The following is a 21,263-nucleotide window of genomic DNA, read 5'->3' as shown; positions in this document are numbered from 1 at the left end:
ATTCTAATTTTCCGAGTTTCACCTGTATGCTGGTTAAGAGCAGGGTGCAAAACCTGGGCTATCCTGCTTTGAGCAACCTGAGCTGGAGGCATTTTTGTGAGTTTACACAACCATGCAAACGAGGCTACAAGGTCTCCTGCCCTGGTGTTGATATTTGTGTGAACAGGCCTAACGTCTAAAACCTAGAACTGCAGAATAAGGCAATCATTAAAGCAGGGCAGTCACAAAGACATGCAAATCCTATTCTCACGATCCCCACCAGGGCAGGTTTAACCTACGTTCCCTGCAGATGAGCTGCTGTTACATCTTTGACATGTTGCCATGCGCCCACATGATCCTCTGTGCAGCATGGATCGCTGGAGTCCGGGACACATTTCCCCACCCTTTGGATATCCCACAGTGAGTGGGGTGCCTTGGGGGACTCCCCCAGGAGTTGGGCATTCTAGGTGTCCGACTCTGTATACTTTCTGTGAGAAAGTTCCGATCTGGGTTACAGTGGCCCACAGCTATGACCTGGCAGTAACATTAAATCTAATTTGTTTCCAGAATGCCTTTTCTTTCAGATACCATTCTTTTAAATGAGCACGGCTAGTCTACAGTGAGAGCAAGAGTTTGTACCAAAGTGGGTTGTATTTCAAGTACCTGCAGCAATATAAAGCAACGCATTTTAGCTGTGTATGTTTGAATTGCTCCTTTGCAACCAGGATGAAGTTTGGTGGCTTCTGCACTTAATACGATGCTGTTAATCTAGCCCTCGAGGTGGTTTCTTGGACTGCTCTCTTCAGCATATGTTACCGGAAATCTTGTCACGGGAAGCCTATCGCAGTATAAAGAATGAATCATTTCAGAATACTCACTGAGCCAATGGGTCAGTTTAGCTGAGCCAATGCAAAGTGGAAAAGAAGGCGGGGGGGGGTGTCCTTCTGGGCCTACTTATCAAACCATACCCATTTGGGGCCTTATTTAGGCAGGGGCAGCTCAAGGTATTGTGTGGCACCTGAGGCAAGGCACCAAATACTGGATGGGGCCACAACTCAGTGTTCAGGTTTCCTGCCTGAAACCTTGGGGAGTCAGGGTAACCACTGTTCTTCATTGAATGTCTGGGGGCCAGTGGCGGCCCCCATCAACCCTAAGTATGGTTCCCTGACTACTTGTTTATTGGGCCTGTGCAAAGCTTTGGCCAAAGCTGAATACTCGGCACGGTCCCCCTGGCACCACGCGGAGGCAACCATTACCACAGTGTGGTACAGCACTGTTGAGGTCACTTTTCCGGGGAAGGCCAAAGCCCTCCAGCTAACCTGGTAGGGTTGCTGACTCTGGACTCTTATTGATAATTAGCCAATTAATAAGAAGCCAGAAAGGAGATATTTGCAGTAGTTTATTCAGCTGAGCAAAGCTACCGGGTACGCATCTCAATACTAAGAGAGAAATGGCACACCTTACAAGCAATTACAATCATTTTTATAGCTTTCAGATAAGCAAGCATTAAGCCCTCCCAGTTCCCTTTTCTGCAAAACAATGCTATTGGCTATATTCAAACAAGTTGTTTTTCCAGACATGTTATCAACTTTCAAGAGGTGATTTCCCGTCCCCCTTTTTGTGGTTTCCAAACTCAAGCATTTCTCAAGTGTCAGCAGTATCCTGTCTAGCCAATTGTTTGTGGTTTTAACACAGAAAATGCTTTTGACATTCAGAAACTCCCCTGCCCGCAATTCCACCTCTCTGTTTCTTCTAATAGCTTTTAAGCAGTATTCTACAGAAGCAAAATGGCATTAGTTATGCTAAGTATAAAACATAGCTTTTTGCAGCCCCTACAGCACTTTGCCCATCACCACCAGGGGGCCTCTCTTAAGGGAAATGAGCTCTTGAGCCCCTGCAGCCAACTGGAAGGCATGCACAGAGTGCTGGGAAGTGTAGCCCTTCCCAGTGCTTTCTTCATGGAGCTCTTAAGAGAGGGATCCATCACTCTTAAACGGCCCAAAGAGTACTGAGTACAGTACTGGGCGAAGGTCAGCCCAGTGGGAAATGGCTCTCGCATTACACGTCTTTTTGCTAAAGGGGCCCCCCCATCTGAAAAATAATGAAGACCACTTGTGTAGACCATACTGAGTAGATGGACCAATGGTCTGACTCGGTATGAGGCAGCTTCCTGGTGTTCCCTGTGAGGGGAAGGCCTCTTTCTAAACCAATCCTTGTTCAGCTTTGAAAGAGCATGAGGGGGCAGGGAGGGAGGGAGGTTGCCAGCAGCCTCTTTTCCTCAACTTGTGTTTTCTGGCAGGCTTTGCAAGGGCTGTGAGGAGAGATGATTCCCGGCCCCTCGCCAAGGTTGCCAGGGTCCAAGGGGTATACTCGTGGGTAAAATGGGCTGTAACCCAAAGTTTGGCTAAAAATTAGCCAAATCTAGCCACCCTATTGACCCTCTTTTACATAATCTGCCAGGTTAATTGGATGAATTCTACATCAAGTATATGCTTATAGATGTGAATTTGTCTATCACACACAGAGTTGCAAAATTCTGTTCTGCAATACGAGTTCATCGCACTCTGCTTGCGAGATAGATCCAATGTACAGTTATGTTGTTAATATTCTATCTATCTATCTATCTATCTATCTATCTATCTATCTATCTAATTTGTACATGGCCCCAAATGTTTGTCTCTGGGCGGTTAACAATCACATAAAACAAGTTAATACATACACAAAAATCTTAAAACAATTTAGGTAAAGTGTGCCATCAAGTTGATTTCAACTCCTGGCGCCCACAGAGCCCTGTGGTTTTCTTTGGTAGAATACAGGAGGGGTTTACCATTGCCTCCTCCTGCACAGTATGAGATGATGCCTTTCAGCATCTTCCAATATCACTGCTGCCCAATATAGGTACCAGTGGGGATTTGAACCGGCAACCTTCTGCTTGTTAGTCAAGCATTTCCCCGCTGCACCACTTAAGGTGACAATTTAGGCAATCTAAAAGTCAAATATGGCTATGTTTAAAAGTTTATATTGTTTTAGATATTGTGTTATTGGTCAAAGACCATAATAAAGACTGGCTGGCTGGCTGGCTGGCTCCCTGTTAGCAAAGATCAGATCAGTCCCAAAGAGCTGTTCTGATAGTGACAGCTGGGGGCAGCTTGCCACCCTGCCACTACTACCACCACCACTACTAAGAACATTTATATACCGCTCTTTTATCAAGGTTCACAAAACGGTTTACATAGAAAAATAAGAATACACAAATAAGATGGCCCCCTGTCTGCAATGGGCTCACAATCTAAAATGAAACATAAGGCAAATGCCAACAACAGCCACTGGAGGGATGCTGTGCTGGGGTTGGACAGGGCCAGTTGCCATCCCACTGCTAAATATAAGAGGATCGCCACTTTTAAAAGTGCCTCTTTGCTCAGTTAGCAGGGATAACTGCTGGTACCCCAATAATCTGCTGCCTGAGGCGACCACCTCCCCTTGCCTCATGAAAGGGCCGCCCCTGTTTAGGGATCTTTGCAGAATGCTCCCCACCTGAATTTCTCTCTTGATTTAGAGGCTCTTCGAGCTCTTTGTTGCCTGCAAAGCAGCCATAGGGATTTTTCCATCTTTATTTCTGAATTTTGTGAAGACTATTACACATCACTCATGCACAGTTTGTCACAGCTTTAAGTTCTTCCAAATTCTTCTCATCTCCCACCACCACCACCACACCTCTGCCTTTTGGAGTGCGTAAGAGCTTGCAGCTCATGCGCTTGTTTGCTCACCCATGATGTGTTCATCACTAATCACTTGTGTGCATCAGGAAAGTAAAGGTGGGGGAAAGATGAAAACAAATGGGAAGGGACGGAAACAATGCTGGTTCTGGAATTAGTATTTAAAATTATCCGAATTAAATCAGAAGGAAGGAAGAATGGAACACTGGGCTGAACCAACACAGTAAACAATAGTAGAGAAGAAGCAGGGAAATCTATTTATCTTACATCTATTCCCAAAAGAACTGGAAATGTTATGAAGCTTAACCGGAGTGAGAGGGTGCTGGCAGATTTGGGATGACCTGCAGATATGTAGGCTTCACAAACATCTGAAGGGAAATAAAACAAGGAGCCAAAACAACAACAACCCCAGACTGCCCCAGTGTAACTCAGGGGAGTGGAATGTTTGTGGACGCAGAGGGCACTTAACAGACAACCAGATGGATATGGCTCAGGGCTGCTCAACTTCGGCCCTCCTGCAGATGTTGGCCTACAACTCCCATAATCCCTGGCTATTGGCCACTGTGGCTGGGGATTATGGGAGGGCCTAAATTGAGCAAGCCTGATGTAGCTAATAGAACTCAGTGGCAAGTGGGGAACGGAGGTGGAGGGCTTGGACAAAATTAATGGAAAATTTCTCAGCTTGAAGAATACTCCCGCAAGATAGTCACAACCCCTTCCGTTTCTACTGCAAGTGGAAAAGGTGTTTAAAACTCGTTAGTTTTATCACCAGCCATCTCACACCTTTGTGTTTCTGAGGAGGAAGGGGTTTGACACATTGTGGAAGGTTAACCCCACACCACAAAATGACATAAAAACAACAGTATGTGTCTGAACTCTCCTGAGGAACAAGGGGGGGAAGCCATTGAATAGAAGGGGACCTGCTTTTAAGATAGAAAGATTGGACCATACAACTGCAATCCAATGAACATTTCCTAGGGAATAAGTCACATTGAACTCAGTAGGGCTAACTTCTGAGTAAGCATGCTTAGATGTAAGATACATGGCCACTTTGCCCTGAGGAAGATGGCCATATGTATCTTGATAACAATTTGCATGTAACAATACATTGCTGCTTTGGGGCACCAGGTTGAAGCTCTGCCTCTCCTGGTTTTTTGTTTTTGTTTTGTTTTACAAGAGTTTATCATACTATGTTGGGGCTCTTTGCAAGAGCCTGCTGATGAGCCTAGTAAGTGCAAAGAGGCTAAGGATTGCGCCGGTGCTATGAGATGTTTCTCCTGTCATTCCCAATGGGAGAAGCGTCCTACAGTGCAAACACAATCCTTAGGAGCCAAGGAGGTTGTCTATGGTTCCTAGCAGCATCAACAGGCTTTGCAGACTCATTGAGCCCATTCGGACTTAACACAAAACTGAGGGTCCAATGGACCTTAGTTCTTCTCCCCCTGCCACCATGTGCTTACATGTCTGAATGCAGACATGTGCGGGCCTCCTCTCTGCAGTCTCCAAGACTGCAGAGAGGAGGGGGAAGTGGCTGTTGTGCTTTTTCCTTTGTTTGATGGACAGCTGTGGCAGTCAATCAGGACACAGAGAGGGAGGAGCTTCCTTCCCTCAACTATGGTCCCAGGGAAGGCTGCCTTCATTACTGAATTCAACCATAACGGAGGCAGCTGCTAACTGGAGGCTGGGGCAGCGAACCTCACATAAAACTGAGGGTTCAAATTGGAGTTTGGTGAGAGAATCTTTGGTTTGAGTTAGGGTCTAAACTCCTCCCCCCCCCCGCTACATTTGGACGTTGAGGTTTGGGGACCTCTGGCTGCTCTGCCTCCAGTTCCCTGTTAAGTTCAAATACGGCCATTGTGTGTGCACCATGCTCTTCCATGAGCAGTGTGCTATGTTGAATGTAAGTCAGAGTTCCTCTGAGGACAAAAGGAGGAATTTCAGAGTTCCTCCCAAAGAGAAGCATTAGATAATTTTCTCAGACCATTTCTCCACAACCAGTAAATCTCAACAAAGAAATGGAACAAAATGTACAAATCAAACCAAATCGAATTGAGTTTATTTTGGTCCAAAAACTATGAAACAATAACAAAGACTGGCCACCTTTGAACATAACAGCAATCTGGAAGCATACATGCCAGAGTTTCAAGACTGTGGTAGTCCAAATGTGTAAAATCACGGTTTCGTTGCTGTACTGTGAGTCGGTTTCAGCCTCCAAACCTTTATTTGTACCTTAGGTTTGTTTTGAGTTTTGCCATCGAGACTTCAGGCTTGAAGGCAGCATTATGTCGTCCAGATGCTGCCGCTGTGACCTCCGGTTTGTGTAAACTGCACAAACTGGAGTTAATGGTAGGAAGCTCCTCCCTCTCTCTGACTCTATTGGCTGCAGCAGCTATCCTTCGTGTGAACTCCTCCCAGCCAGTTCCTCCCCCTTTGCCGGCTCCCAGACCACAGACCACAGTTGTCTGGGAGCACGCCAGGGGAACCGAGGCAAACTATGGGTCCCTTCTACCCGTGGTTTTCCATTATGTCTGAGGGCGGCCACTTTGTTGAACTTTAAACCTAAGTTTAAAATCTAAAAACCATTGACCTAATCTAATTGTACAGCAAAGTTAAATTTCAAAAAATGCACAATACGATATAAAATCGAATTACACTTAATGCAGCTTAGCCTCTCTTAATATCTCTGACCGTGTTCTAATAGCTGCCACAAGAAACATTTCTGTTATTGTTGTGTTAGAATCAGCTGGAGAGAGAGAGAGAGAGAGAGAGAGAGTGAGTCAGAATCTCCTGAATATGGACAGAGCATGAGAGAAATAAAATGCGCTTTAATATCCTTTTAGAAGTTACAGTATAGAAGGATATAGGCTAATGTGTCTATAGCACCACTTCCAGATGGGCAAACGCTTAAGTGCCAAGGTAAAATGTACAACCTGCATCTGTACCTTGTAATTGTGAATTTCATAAATTAATTCAGCATTGCGTGAAGAAGTTTGTCCTTCTGTTAGGTCCCATTACTACTGCTGACCAGTATCATGGGTGACCAAGTATTGTCTTAGTATGAGAGAGAGAGAGTGTGTGTGTGTGTGTGTCATGTCCCCCTTTCTCTGCACAGTTCATAATTTTATAAACCTCTCCCCTGTCCCTCTATCTAGCCAAGTACTGCTTATTGCAAGATAATGCCTTAATTGGGGGGGGGAGGGAAGTAATAAGCACAGATGTTCTGAACACCTATAATTGCTTGTTTAATTTAGAAGGATAATTTGCCTGTGTACAGAAGATCATACAAAGCCCTTTTCACTTAAGTGTCATTTTGAGACTCTTTTGGGGTAGAAGAAGTAAAAGAGAATCAACAGTAGAAGACAGAGCAGCCAGTGGGAGATGCCTGCCCCACCCTCTGTCTCTGAATACATTCTGCTATGCTGGAGGAATTTGCTGTCTTGCGTCTGCCTTTCTGTAATCCCAGTTGTTTATTTGGAGTTAACAGTTCAGTATCTCAGTTTGGAGATTTGGTTTGCCTGCCGGAAGTCCCTTACAATTAGTGATGGGTGAACTCCCTCCTGTCGGATTTGGAATCCAGCTAGGAAAAAACAATTTCTTCACACGAAAAAAATAGCTCATCTCACCACCACCCCCAACGCAGTTCCAAGGACTTTCTTGGATCCTGTTGCACCCTGATGGCGTCATTGGAATCATGACAGAATCTAATCCTTCTTTCAAGCCTCCTGATGATGCCGGCCTCCTCCTCAAGTTCCTTCCCCGCCCCGCCTCCCGCCAGCTCTTGGTTTGGTTGCTGCTCCAGCAGCAGAGAAAGAGAAGGAGGTTGCTCTCCCTCTCTCCTTATGATGTCTGGCAAGTTATTATGACTGTATGGCAGGTGCTAGGAGTGCTGGGAAGAGGTGCATCTCTGCGACACAGATATGGGTCTTGTAACAGCTTGCTGGCCAATAATGTAAATGCCTGGGATTTACTGGCGAATAATGTATATGGGTTCATCACTTGATCTCACAGCCTCAAGGAGCATGTTTTCCAAAGTGTGCCCTCTCATTTACCCTGCCTGTTTAACATCTGCAGTCCTGCGCTGGATTCCCCTGGGCATTTTCCGTCCTACGAGATTTGCAATGGGTAAAGTATTGCAAATTGTGACAGAATAGTGCAACAGTTTAAAACTGAGCGTAAAGTTTTCTCCAATGCTTCATTGTAGGCTGGTGGCCATTTTTTTCCCCCATTGCAATGTGTTTTCAAGGCAGGACTGTCCATATTCTCCTTGAAACGTGTTTATCTGCCCCTCTTCCTGCTCCATTTGGGCCAATGGAGTTGCAGGGTGTGTGTGACATGAATTTTTTTTTTTTTTTGTAACTTCTCAGCTGCCTTGCACAAATCCGCCAGCAGGGGGAAGCACAGTTCTAAAACAAAAATGGAAATCATTCCAGTTTTGCGCAAGGAATAACTGGGAAAATATTTTAAAAAGAAAAGAGGGGAAGGGGGGTCCGTGAGATCCTTTGGAGTGACAAAACAAGGGAACTACTTATGGAGAGGGGGAGCAAAAGGGAATCCTGTGGCAAGCCAGGAATGGGGAAAGACAGGAACTGATGTGCCTCCAAATAAATAAATAAATAAATAAGATTGCACAGAAGTCAATGAATAATGATTCAGTTCAATGGGCTTCCTTTTAAGTAAGTGACTATTCTCTCTCCCTGCCATTCGCCTTGTAGTAAGCAAGTGGGATTGCACAGAAGTAAATGATTTGGTTCAATGGGCTTCCTCTTAAAAAAAAGTAAAAAGTGCATGAGAAAAGGCTGGATTCAGAAATCAGCTCAGATGCACTAGTATGAGTCTCTGGCCAAAGTAGCAAATTAAAAGGGGAATGCACACAAAAACCCCCAGTGGAAAATAATAATAATAATAATAATAATAATAATAATAATAATAATAATGATGATGATGATAGCCCTCCGATCTTCTCTCCCCTTCTGTGTTGACAAGCTTAAGTTATATTGGAAGCAAGTGGAGGAGGAGGGAGGTGTGGGGTTTGGGATCTGTGGGAAGGAAAGGAGGGGAAAGCCGAGAATTTCTCCCTACCTGTTTCTCTCCCCATGGTGAGAGGGTAGAGGAAGCAAGCACAGGCAGGGGGCGAGCAGGCAAAGAACGGTCCATACTGCAACACGCTGCAATGCTTAAACTCCGTTGCAAACCTTCCTGCCATGGAAAAATACAGTTACTTCCCTGCAATGCGATTACCACATTATAGGGCCATAACACATCATTAAAATTTGAAACAAGGCATCGGAAATATGGACGGCACCCTGCCGGCAGCGCAGCAAGCATTATGTCAAACCACTGACAATACGGAGGGGCACTTATGGGACATGTGGCAGCATGTAATCTGGAAAACACCCTGGTGACTTCAGCAGGTGGGCATAAGGAGCAAAGGCTTTTAAGTTGGAGTGCAGGCACCCCGGAATGCCCACTCTTGGGAGGCCCACATGGTCCCCTCTCTGAATGCCTTCTAGTGCCAGGTGAAGATCTGGCTCTTTATCAAGGTCTTTGTAGGAGGCTGAACTGCTAGAGATATTTTACTACAGATGAGCTGGATTTTCGTGATTGCTGTCATCTATTCTGAAAGCTGATTTTTTTAAAATTGTAGTGCTTTATTATGCTTATTGTCTTGGGTACTTTGCATCTCTCTCAACCACTTTGAGTTCCTTAATGGAAGAAAAACAGGATAGAGATTTATATGTTTATATAAAGTTACCTGTACCTGAATATGTGAGAACTGAACAAAAAACAAGAAGTCTGATATTGAATTCCTCATCCCAGAGCCTCCAAGTGTTGTTCACAGCTCTCGTGGGGGGATAGGATGAACTTTGCTCTTCGCTTCCTCCTGCACACCTTCCTATTTCCAGTACTGGCCAGTGAGGCTAGAGGCACTCTTACCCCTGGACTTTGGGGCCAAAGTCCAGGGCCTCCACAGCCCCTGGGCCCCCCACAATCCTCTTTAGTCTATCCCGAGTGGTGTGGTCGCCCGGCAGAGTATGATGATGTTTAATTTGCAGGGGAAGGGGCCTCCAAAGGTCTTTCGGTCCAGGCTCCAAAATTACCTAGGTGCACCTCTGGGTGAGGCCTGCTCCAGGGGGGATGGTGAAGGCAATGGAATATGACTTTAAAAACAGTCAGACGTACCCATCCCTTATGAATCCCCCAAACCTACCAGCATCCCTAGAGAATTGGCGGCAGCAGACCCAGCTTCCCGTGAGGGGGGTGCCTTGCTCCTGCCATTCAGCTGGCTGTCGCACGGGACACCCTCCCTGCAGGATGCTGGGTCAGGTGCTGCTGGTTCTCTAGGGATGCCAGGTGCTGGTGGCAGGTGAGTTCCACTGTTTTTAAAATTCTATCTCACCACCCCATCGGAGCAGGCCTCACTGGCCACAACTGCCTCTTTCTCTCACTGCAGCAGCACAAGATGCTTTGCATAAGTCTTTATTTGGGTTAAAATGATACTTCTAAATCAAGAAGCACGCTACCTCTGCATTTAGACAGTGCATTCATGTATCATAGCAGGCACCACCTTAGAAGAGGCATTATGTTCCATGTGTGAGAGAAATGGGGTGCATCTTTTGAGATGGAGCTTGGTTTTTTAAAGCTTATCTAACTCAAGGTTGACTCAGCCTTCCATCCTTCCACGGTCGGTAAAATGAGTACCCAGAATGTTGGGGGCAATATGCTAAATCACTGTAAACCGCTTAGAGAGCTTCCAGCTATAGAGCGGTATATAAATGTAAGTGCTATTGCTAAGTGCTATTGCTATCTTATTTTTTTAAAAAAATGTTAATCAAGGACACTTTAAAAAAATCTATTACAACATTTAACATGGTTTTTAAATTAATTTAATCTAATCAATTGAAACTGCTTAACCACTGCAGCCCTAGTTCTTTGCCATTCTTCTCCTATGACTATCAATGGTGGGTGACAGTCTTAAATCTAGTGGTGTTTGATGGATACCCAGAGTCTCTAGAAAAGTTTGATATTCATCTTTCGTTACCAAGGACTTGAACTTGTGCATCTTGCATTCCTGCTGTTATAAGTGACTGATCGGGGAACGGAGGATCAACCCATTTGTGAATGTGTGTGAGAGGATCAATGAATGCCTTGTTTTTTCCTGAACAAAAATGTTTGCTCTCTGCTGTCATTCCTTCTTTTATCACAATTCCATGCTGCAAAGGGCATAAAACAAAACAAAACAAAGCTGCATCTCTGTGCGCCCCGTGACAGCAAATCTGGTCACAAATGCTTCATACAGCAGCAAAGCACAGAGCCTGGCACATGCTCTCCTACACATATGGAGCTTCCTGCTCTAGCAGTCGCCCTCATTCATTTAATGGAGGGATGTCCCTTAATGAGTTCAGAACTATCCCCGCTGGATAAATGGGTGGGGGAAACCTTGTGGGCTTTCAGGTCTTATGATTGTAAGTAAAGCTGTGAACTTTGCAAATAGCAAATTCTTGACATAATTTTCTTAAAGGCAAATTTTGGTGGGGGGTGGGAGTGGGGGAAATCTGTGGCTGCAGGTTTTAAAGATTAAATAGTTTCCCTCTTCATTAAAATTCATGTTGAGTAGTCTCTCATAAGGTTTTTAATACCAGTTGTTCCAATTTTCCCATAGTCCAATGCTACCAGCTATCCAGGGGCGTAACTACAATAGGGCAAGGGGAGACAGTTGTCTGGGGGCCCACTGCCTTGCCCCCCCCCAGAGGCAAGTCACATGACTGACTCCCCCAGCCGCGCACCCGCCCAGGCTTCCTTCAATTGTATTCATCCTCCAAAATTGATGTGGGTGTTAAGACCTGGAGCTACCAGAGCAGCATGTCTTTCTCTAGTACCATTAAATGACTTGCATCATCCACAATTTACAAAACATTTTTTAAAATAATTCATGATGATGTTCTATTGTGGCACATAGGTGATAGATAGATAGATAGATAGATAGATAGATAGATAGATAGATAGATATGCTTTTTACCACCACTATTCAGCCTCATTTAAGATTTCTTTACTTCATGAGCTGAGCTTCAGTGAGGGGGGGCATTTTAAAATCTTGTCTCTGGGCCCACTCCAACCTTGCTACGCCCTTGCAGCTATCCCTGCCAGCCGGCCAGTGAAATTATTGGAGAATTCTCTTCCCCCTTCTGAGGGGGCGCATGGTATTCTCTTGGAAATTTGGACCAACACCGTTCTTTTCATCCTCTCTGAGTCTTCAGGGGGAAGTATTTTCTTTTTGATACAAAATGAAGGTTTCACACACACACACACACACACACACACCTGTTTGTGATCTTCTCATATATTAAAGGTGATAAAGTTATTGCACTCCCAAAGATATGTAGACATTAGGTATGCAGAACAGAAAGCCCAAATTTTCTGAAAAGCACGCCATGCAATTATTGAGCTATCCAAGGCATGTTCATGTGACAAAGGGCATATTGGAACTGTTCCTGAGAAATCTGGACGTTGCTGAACTAATTCAATAGGCAAAGGAGGAATAGGTAAGAGGAGTTTAAGCCTGATATGAGCCCAGGTAGGAAAACAATGGCTTAGGGTTACCTGGGAGAGTGCCTTCTGCTGCATGATCCCCACCGCACATGAAGGTCATCGAGAGAGGTCTATCTCCAGATGCTTCCAACTCGTCTGGCAGTGACTTAGGAGTGGGCCTTCTCTGTAGTCACTCCTGGGCTGTAGAATGTGCTTCCTATAAATATCCATGGCATAAGATCTTTGCCAGCCTTTAAAAGAGCATTTAAGACACATTTTTTAGCCTGACTTTTAGTAATCCTTGAATGCTTTAAATTGTTTTACTTATGGTTGTTTTAATAGTTTGCTTGATTGTGTTTTATTGTATTTGTGGTTTGTGAATTGCCTAGAGCCTCGGAGTCATAAGGTATATACCTTAAATAAATAAAATAAAATAAACACAGAATCAGCCCAAGATATGGAGGGAACCTGAGTTGGCACGGTAGACCAGCATATATTTCACTTTGTTGGAAGTAGCCGAGTTGAGCCAGAGGTACACCCCCTGGCTAGGGGTGTGCACGGAACCGCGGAGCTGCGGTCCGGCACTGGGGTGGGAGGTTCCATTAAGGGCGGGAGGGCTTTACTTACCCCTCCCGTGCTTTCCACCTTCGGCGCCGTAATTATTGTAAAAAAACCCAGCGGCGGGATCCCTCGCCGCATGCTTCAATCGAAGACGATGGCTCCTCCGTTTTAAAAAAAAATCGGGTGGCAGGATACTTCCCTGCCGCCCCCTTGAAGATCCTGCTGCTGCCGCCCCCTTGAAGCCCCCTGCCACCCCCTTAAATCTCGCCCCGGACCCGATAGCTCGCTCTCTAGAAACAGGCGGGCGGCAGGGGGATGTCCTCCTGCCCCCTTCCCTGCTGGGCTGCAAAAGTCTTTAGGAAGCCTTCTGCGCACGCAGCGCAAAAGCAGGATCTTCAAGGGGGCAGCAGGGAAGTATCCTGCCGTCCGATTTTTTTTAACACGGAGGAGCCATTGTCTTCTATTGAAGCGGGCGGTGAGGGATCCTGCCGCCGGGTTTTTTACAATAATTACGGCGCCAAAGGTGGAAAGCGCAGGAGGGGTAAGTAAAGCCCCCCCCCTTAATGGAACCCCCCACCCTACCCTTCCGAACCCCGAACCACCCATGTCCGGACCGGTCCGGAGGCCAATAGAATGGCCTCCGAACTGGTCCGTGCACATTCCTACCCCTGGCCGGGCCTCACAGTGATGCTCTGGATGTTATCCCAGCCTGCTTTGCATTGCCTTGCAACCATTGGTCCCCAAAGCAAAGGGAGAGGGCTTATCTGGAATGAAAAGGAGGTTCATGAAGAGTGTGGGTTCAGACATAATGCACACCTCCATGGGAGCAGCACTTGATTTGGCAAACCAACTTCAAATCTTGGTTACACAAGGGCCGTGTTCAGATGAAATAGGAAACAGGAGGTCCCCTCACCTGTGGTTTCCGAAGCCGCATCTCCAAACTCGGCAAACTGGAGGTAAGGGTGAAAAGGGACCTATGGTTCCCCTCACCAAACTCCACTCTTTTCCTTTGGTCAGAGTGGGGTTTTGCTGCCCCAACTCCAGTTTTGTGGTGTCAGTGCTACCTTTGAATCCTGACACTACAGTTTGGGCCTAATGGGACTGGAGTTGAGGGAGGAAGCTCCTCCCTCACTCTGGCCCGATTGGCTGTATTGGCTGTCCTTCCGTCAAGAACGAAACCCGCATAGCCAGCTCCCCCACCTCTCAGACCCCTCTCCCCAGCATCCAAATGCGGAGCGGAGAGCGGGGGAAGGGGGTGTAGAGCCACAGGTCCATTGGACGTCTGAACCCAGCCTTTATTTGAGGTGTTGAGTGAACCTCAGCTTCCTACCTTGGCGTGGGTTCAGAGAGTCACAGACAAGTTGGTTACTGACTTCGCAAGCAGGTTCCTCATTACCTGTGAAACCACCCTTAGAAAAGACAAGCCTTGTTTAATGATACTGCCATGCTCTCTCCAGAAACATATTCTCGGTACAGATATAAATCTGTGTATGTGTTGACAGGCGGGTACAAAGAGAAAGACCTTGTTGGATTATTGCTTCCTGCTGGTGAAGTTTCTGCACTGTGGCTGAGCCTGAAGCTTCACCCAAGGTGTTTTGGAGAAGCTCAAAGCAGAAAATAAAAACGCTAGATGGAAACAGTATCTCATGTTTTCCCTCTACCCCCTTTAATAGGGGGTACCCCTCTACCTCCTATTCCCTTTCATATTGGGTAACTGCCTTTGTGAAATTTCATATGTGAAGTAAGAGGGTGTTTCAAAGTGGGGAAGGGAGTGTCTTTTTCTCATATATTCTCATCCTTCCTGCCCATCTGGTCCCCTCCCTCCATCCCTTTCCCTTGCTTCTCCCTTCTGCTTTTCCTTATTACTACCCTCCCTGTGATCCCCTTCCTTCCCCTTCCTTTCTCTTGACAGACCCCATACCATTATTGCCACCTCCTCCTCCTAGCTCATTGCTCCCAGACGTGGCCATAGAAATAAGGAGGGAGGGAGTGCTCTGACACAGTGATGAGGTTTCCTTCAACCCATGAACTAGTTTCACCCCCAGTCCAAAGCCAGTTGCAGGGGTGGAAGCAATGCCACCTTCCTGAAGCCAGTTCCGCAACCTCGAGTGAAACTCAGGAAAACCTGTTTTCCTGCCCCCCCCCGCCCCATGACAGGAAAAAAACCCTCCTTCAGATGTTGTAAAACAGAGGCAGAAGTCCCACCCACTGTCAATTACTCTCTCCTTTCGGTTCCGGACAGGTGCTTCACACTTACACCCTGTGCCTGAAGTGGCCAAGTTTGTAAGCATGTTGTAGGATGTTTCTGTGAGTGTGAGGCTCAGGCACAGGAGTCTCCCACTCACAGAATCACCCTCCAACACGCTTGCAGTCTTCAGCACTTCAAACGAAGCCTGTAAGTGTGAAGTGCCTGCCCGGCTGGGGAGGCCAATTGACAGCCAGGCAGGACTGGGAAGAGGGGTTGGCAAATGTTGCCTATCCATCCTTGCATGAATGGAATGTTCTTCCACTCAAACAAGTACATCTGGATGCTACCTACTGGTGGTTTTCTTGATATGGAAACCATTACTTATATCCACGAAGAACAGGAAGATGTCTATGATTATTTTCACAAGCGACATTCAGATTGCCTACTGAATGACCCACAATTAAATTAACAAGCAAAAGTGATAAAATGAACATTGGAGTTTAAAAAGTTGGCCTTCCAGTTTTCTCTACCCCAATGCCAACATTCACAAGTGACAAACTGCAAAGTAAGAAGCCTGGTCTGAAAGAATGTGTGGACCTCAGCTGAAACTAAGCATGTATGTCTCTGGCCAGTGATTTGCTGGGAGGCTGTCGGGAAACCTTTGTATACTGCCTTGAATTCCAACATGAAAGAAGGGCAGTGGTGCAGGGTGGAAATATCACTGCTGGTTAGTGGCAAGGCTTTTAAAAATGGGATGTATCCTGGAAAATGGGGGGGAAGGGAAGACAGACAACCTCGCATGGAGGTCTTCGGCATCAAAGGGCCCCCAGTGGGAGTTTAATGAAAGGTAACTCAGACCCTTCCTTTGTTGTCCTTAAGACTCAATTTTCCAGAGTGCAGACCTTTAAAAAACAGAAATAAAAAAAACTTTGAACAGCAGATAAGTTTCTCTGCTATTTAGCTCTGAGGATCCTAAGAAGATCCACCTCCTGGAAGAAGTGGTCATGAGTTAAAAGACAACCCCACACAAGGGACTCCAAGAATCAGAATGTCTTCTACTCACCATTTGCCAGGGTGTACTTTAAAAAACAACCACCACCATCTTATGTAAGTAATGAGATGTTTCTCCTTTGCCTTGTCAAGAGGCAACGCTTTCAAGGCATGGATTAGCGAAGGCAAACTGACTTATATCCAGTCTGGGGTGAAATAACATGGTTCATTTCTAAGTCAATCCCAGCCAATCCAGAGGAAGCTTCCTCAAAAAATATTCCAATCAACATGATTTCCACATAAAGCTTTGAATCTGCATATGGCACTTAAACCACATTAAATGTGCTTTGTTGAACGTTTTTATAATCAGTTCAAGTACTGGTGGTTTTCAGGAACACTGCTGAGATATGATAAAGCACATAAAGTTAACATAGGGGTACCATTTGCATTTTGTTTTCTAAATATATGAATCAAATGAACATGCTCAATCAGATCACTATTTAGGGCATTCAATACTTTTACAATTCACAAGTTTTCCAGAAAACCCACATCACTGAGGAAAGACAGGATATACATGCAACAAATACAAAAATAAATGCTTTTCTTAGCATCACTTGTGGAAAATGTCCTGACAACGTGTTCTGAATAGCTTTATAAAGTTCCTGTCCTCTATAATGTCCTTGCCCCAGTTCAACTTGAGCAGCAAATCTTGCTCTTTGAAGAGCATCTTCAAACGAAGAAAGCAACCCTCGAAAAATGAAGCTGCCTTGAGCTCTTTCTGGCCTTTTGAGAAGCCTCCTTCCTTTTGGAGCCACATGTAATCCTTGTGGAACCTTGTCTGCCCTGGTAACCAAAACTCTAGGAACATGTGAAGTTCTACAGCTTATCCATCAGCTTGGCTAATAAGATTTACAATTTTTTCTATGAAAAAGCCTTGTTTCCTCAGAGGATAAAGTGTGCCATCAAGTCAATTTCGACTCCTGGCTCCCACAGAGCCCTGTGGTTTTCTTTGGTAGAATACAGGAGGGGTTTACCATTGCCTACTCCCATGCAGTATGAGATAATGAGGTCATTCACACAATCAAAAACTGTGTTCTACCCGGGTTTGGGAACTGTGTGTACTCCCAATTTTTGATTGTGTAGAAGCAAGGTTAGAGGAAAACCTGGGTAGAAGTGATTGTGTGGAAGCAAGGTAAGAGAAAAAGCTACCCAGGTTTTCCTCTAACCTTGCTTCCACACAACCACTTCTACCAGGGTTTTCCTCTAACCTTGCTTCCACACAATAAAAAATTGAGAGTACACACAGTTCCCAAACCCGGGTAGAACACAGTTTTCGATTGTGTGAATGACCTCAATGCCTTTCAGCATCTTCCTGTATCGCTGCTGCCTGCTATAGTACCAGCAGGGTCAGGGGTGTAGCAAGGTTAGAGTGGACCCAGAGAAAAGATTTTAAAATGCCCCCCTCCCACTAAAGCTCAGCTCATGAAGTAAAGAAATCTTAAATTAGGCTGAACAGTGGTAACAAAAAGCATAGTAAAATTGATAGATAGATAGATAGACAGATAGATAAATAACACCTATGTGCCACAATAGAACATCATCCTAAATTATTTTTTAAAAGTTTTTGTAAATTGTGGACGATGCAAGTCATTTAATGGTACTAGAGAAAGACGTGCTGTTCTTGTAGCTCCAGGTCTTAACACTCACATCAATCTCGGAGGATGAATACAACTGAAGGAAGCCCGGGCGGGTGCGCGGCTGGGGGAGTCAGTTATGTGACTTGCCTCTGGGGGGGCCCCATGGCAGTGGGCCCCCAGACAACTGTCTCCCCTTGCTCTATTATAGTTACGCCCCTGAGTGGGGATTTGAACTGTCAACCTTCTGCTTGTTGGTCAAGCATTTCCCCGCAGTGCCACTTAAGGACAGAAAATATGAAAAGGTTTACCACAGGCAATGACTCACACAACTTTCAGGCTTCTGAAAAACTATTGTCTGTACACAGACTAGATAGACAGTAAATCATAAACTATATATGCCACCAATTTCCTTGGAGCAAAGAAGGACGGCCTTCTTTCACGTGATCCTTCCTGCCTGCTGAGGTTATCAGTGGAAGCTCTGCTCCATGCCCCATCACCATCAGGTTGGTGGCAATGTTGTCTTGCATATGTAGGAATGGCTATGACTGTGAACTAATGGCTGTGAACCCATTAGGAACCACACAAGGAAGAAAGGTAGGGGTGTGCATTTTGGAATTTTCTCATTTTGATTTGTATCCGAATCGAAACACCCCCATTTTGTTTTGTACCCAAATTTTCAGAATCCGAATCACCCCTGTTTTGTTTTGTAGCCGAATTTTCAGAATCCGAATCCAAATCGATTTGGATTTTTAAAAAGGGTTCCAGGGCAAAAAGAGTGGGTGGTGGTCATAGTGTCCAATGGGTTGAAGCTACCATCCAAATTTCAAAGGAATTGGGCAAAGGGCTGATTTTTTGTGAATGTTTTAAGATTACACGTCTTTAAGAATTTTCCCATAGGGAATAATGGGGATTCCAGCAAATGTATCGCTTCACATTGAGGGGAAAGGGGTGGCCCAGAGCAGCGTGTGGTGGGTGGTAGTGCCCAATGGGGGCAAGGAAGCTACTAGAATTATTTCAAAGGAATTGGGCAAAGGGCTGATTTTTTGTGATTTGTTGAAGTTTATGTGTCTTTACAATTTCTGCCATAGGGAATAATGGAGGTTTCAGCAGCCCCATAATTCCACTTGGGTGGGTACTGGGGTTGCCCGAGGGGTTGTGTAGTGCACATAGGGTACCAACCACGCCCATACCCACAAGCCCGTGGGGTACTAGGTTTTGTTGTTTGTGAGGTGTTCAGTGTAGATTCTCTGGTAGCATATGGGATTTTCAGTGAAAAACAAGAATCCACTCTCATATGCTACCAGAGAATCTACACTCAGAATACCACAGAAACAACAGAACCCAGCACCCCATGGGTTAGCAACCCTTCCCCTGGCCAATGTGGGGTCAGTAAAGAGTGGCAAGAAGCAAAAGAGTCATGGGGAACAAGGAGGGAATTGTCAGCAGGTCAGCCCATGCTTTAGGTCACTGATCGGAAGGCTGGAAGGGCAGGAAATTCAAAGAGATGTCAAACACAAAATGGAGACTCACTCAGAGATCACCACAAAATGGAGGTCCGAAACAACAAAACGTTTTGTAGCCGAAACAGGGACGTTTTGTTTTGTATACAAAACTTTTGAATTTGGAAAATGGGTGTTTTGTTTTGTCTACAAAACACCCCAAATGGGTTGTTTTGGGTACAAAACGTTTTGTATCCGAAACGTTTTGCACATCCCTAAAGAAAGGGAGGGAGGGAGGGAAGCATTCTTCCCACGTACATTGAATGATGATAAGAAAGAAAAGTGTTCATCAAGTAATCACACTACTACCACTACTACAAATATTTATATGCTGCTCTTCAACTAAAGTTCTCAAAGTTACATAAAAAAATAATAATGCATAAATAAGATGGCATCCTGTCCCCAAAGGGCTCACAATCTAAAAAGAAACATAAGGCAGATACTAGCAACAGCCACTGGAGAGATGCTGTGCTGTGTTGGATAGGGCAATGGGGGAAGCAGCTGGGGGGGGTGCCCCCTTCCCCCTACCAGCTGGCATCATCTATGGGCCAACAGCAACTCTCTTTTTTCAGTAGAAGAGGTGTGCCCTGTGAGTCTGAATATTCTTATTTATTTCTTCACACAGCACATAATTAGTCAATTGAGTTTACCACCAGAGGATGTGATGATGGCTTTAAAAGTGGGGTTACACAAATCCATGGAGGACAAGTCTATCAGTCGCTGCTAGTCTTGATAGCTATTGGCTAACTTCAGGTTCAGAGGTAGGATGCCTTTGAATACCAGTTGCAGGGAAGCAATGGCAAGAGAGGGGGCATATCTGCATCTCCTGCTTGCGGGCTTCTAAGAGGCATCTGGTGGGCCACTGTGAAAAAAAGGACGCTGGAGTAGATAGGCCTGGGCCTGTTCTAGCAAGGCTTTTCTTATGTTCTTAGGAAGAGGTCATAAAAAGCATGTCTGGATTTTCACCTGTTCCCAGATTATAGAAATTAACAAACAAAAAAGGAACTCCAGAAAGTTTGCAAGTCCATGCTTCTAGGAAAATCTAGTCCTGTGTATGGGAGGTGTGAAGAACTGACTGGGTTAAGAATTGTTTATGTGTTTCTATGTCGCTTGGTCTAGGGGCGGGTTTAGTGAATTAAACATGGCCGGGTACATAGATTGACAGGAGGCATTCCATAGATATGTGCTGTAGAGTCAGCTGGAAGTTAACAATCAAGGAAGAAGCTGGAAGAAAGGGTATCAGACTGAAGGAGAGTGAACCGTAACTGGTTGTGCTTTGAACTGTGAATTTCTTGGAAAAGATAAACTTTTGTTTTGTTTTTGTGAAACAATAAATCCTCTCAACTATATGGACTTTCTCTAGTGGGGCAATAGCATTGCCCCACTATTGGGGGCAATATATATGATGGCTGTTGTAGATAAATGGTGAAAGCGGATACAGGAACTGTAACTGGGGGCTGTGCCTGTTGTAATGTGGGAAGCAGAGTTGCAGAACCATTGGGTAGCAGTGACCACAGTGTGATCCAATTCAATATTTGTTTGTTTGTTTGTTTGTTTACACTTTTATACCGCCCCACACTCGTGTCTCTGGGCGGAGTGGAGAATGCAAGTGGAGAATTGTCAAGGAAGTCCAACACAGATGTGTTGGACTTCAGAAGAGGAAACCTCTCAAAAATGAGGGGACTGGTAAGAAGGAAGTTGAAAGGGAAAGTCAGGAGGGTGAAATCACTCCAGAAAGCATGGAACTTATTTAAAACCACAGTACTAGATGCACAGTTGGAATGTATACCAAGAAGGAGGAAAGTACCACCAAGTTTAGGAGCATGCCAGCGTGGCTAACAAGCAAAGTCAGGGAAGCTATAAAAGGGAAGAAGACTTCCTTCAGAAAATGGAACTCCTGCCCAAATGAAGAGAACAGGAAGGAACATAAACTCTGGCAAAAGAAATGCAAGGACACAATAAGGGATGCAAAGAGAGAGTTTGAAGAGCATATAGCTAGAAGTGTCAAGGGGAATAACAAAAACATCTTTAAATATATCAGAAGTAGAAAAACTGCCAGGGAGGCGGTTGGACCCTTAGATGATGAGGGTGTGAAAGGGATTATTAAGGAGGATAAAGAGATTGCAGAGAATGAGTTTTTTGCATATGTCTTCATGGTGGAGGATAC

The 21,263-nt window shown here is 45.2% G+C and overlaps 1 protein-coding gene across 6 annotated transcripts in view; it reads left to right on the top strand.

Annotated features, from left to right (window-relative positions):
• Window positions 1–21,263, top strand: part of LOC128345586 (protein TUNAR) — a 109,038-nt gene that overhangs the window by 48,990 nt on the left and 38,785 nt on the right. The window contains exons 1-2 of one of the 6 annotated variants that reach the window (XM_053297806.1): window positions 5,369–5,424; window positions 15,932–16,077. The exons of 4 other annotated variants lie outside the window; for them this stretch is intronic. The gene's annotated coding sequence lies outside the window, so the exon portion shown is untranslated. Of the gene's footprint in view, window positions 1–5,353; window positions 5,425–15,931; window positions 16,078–21,263 lie in introns of those variants that run through there. One more of the 6 variants, XM_053297797.1, reaches the window with a different exon arrangement.

The sequence above is a fragment of the Hemicordylus capensis genome, chromosome 1 (genome assembly GCF_027244095.1).
Source record: "Hemicordylus capensis ecotype Gifberg chromosome 1, rHemCap1.1.pri, whole genome shotgun sequence".
Classification (NCBI taxonomy): Eukaryota; Metazoa; Chordata; class Lepidosauria; order Squamata; family Cordylidae; genus Hemicordylus; species Hemicordylus capensis.
This window is presented reverse-complemented; position numbering and strand designations above follow the sequence as displayed.